An 856-nucleotide genomic window follows, 5' to 3' on the forward strand; every position below is an offset into this window, starting at 1 on the left:
GACTGTGGCATTTCTTTTAAAGCCCTTTCTGTGATGTCGCCCCGACGTCCGACTGTGGCATTTCTTTTAAAGCCCTTTCTGTGATGTCGCCCCGACGTCCGACTGTGGCATTTCTTTTAAAGCCCTTTCTGTGATGTCGCCCCGACGTCCGACTGAGGTATTTCTTTTAAAGCCCTTTATGTGGTGTCGCTAAGACGCCCGACTGTGGCATCTTTTTCCTTATATTTATTTGTTCACCTTTCGAGGCGTCGCTTCAGACACCCGATCGGAAATTATTTATGTTCTGTTGGGATTTGAGGCGGACTACCGCCGTTTCCCTTTTACTTACCTTGTTATGATAATTTTGAATGAACATTGGTGAATATATTCATGACGCATCCATGCATGCATTTGTTATATCTTACGTCCGAACTGTCTTGCGAGTACTTTCAAAGTACTCACTGGCTTGTTGATTTGGCCAGATGCTGACGAAGGCGATTTCATGGATGAAGAGTTCGATAGCGAGTCCGACACTTAGAGGAGTCCCAGTCAGTCTCGTGCGATCCTGGATTTGGTCACTGTTTTATATCCGCTTCCTCTACCAAATAAATTCATCGAGCCTCACCTCGATGCTCGATGGGATGATAGACATAGTGTCTTGTATTTCTCTCCCCGCTGTGTTTTTCCACCACCGCCATATCCTCGAGTCAGTAGTATGCCTCCACACCACTGTGTCATGTCCGCCATTATGTATAATTATTGGTGTGCTTGTAATAATTTGGTTGAGCAACCGTAGTTCAACCCTGTAATATATTTTATGCTACTGGCTTATTGTATCAAGAAATTGTCTACCAGTGAGGAGGATTTCTCTCATACT

This window comes from Triticum aestivum, chromosome 6A, assembly GCF_018294505.1.
Source record: "Triticum aestivum cultivar Chinese Spring chromosome 6A, IWGSC CS RefSeq v2.1, whole genome shotgun sequence".
Classification (NCBI taxonomy): Eukaryota; Viridiplantae; Streptophyta; class Magnoliopsida; order Poales; family Poaceae; genus Triticum; species Triticum aestivum.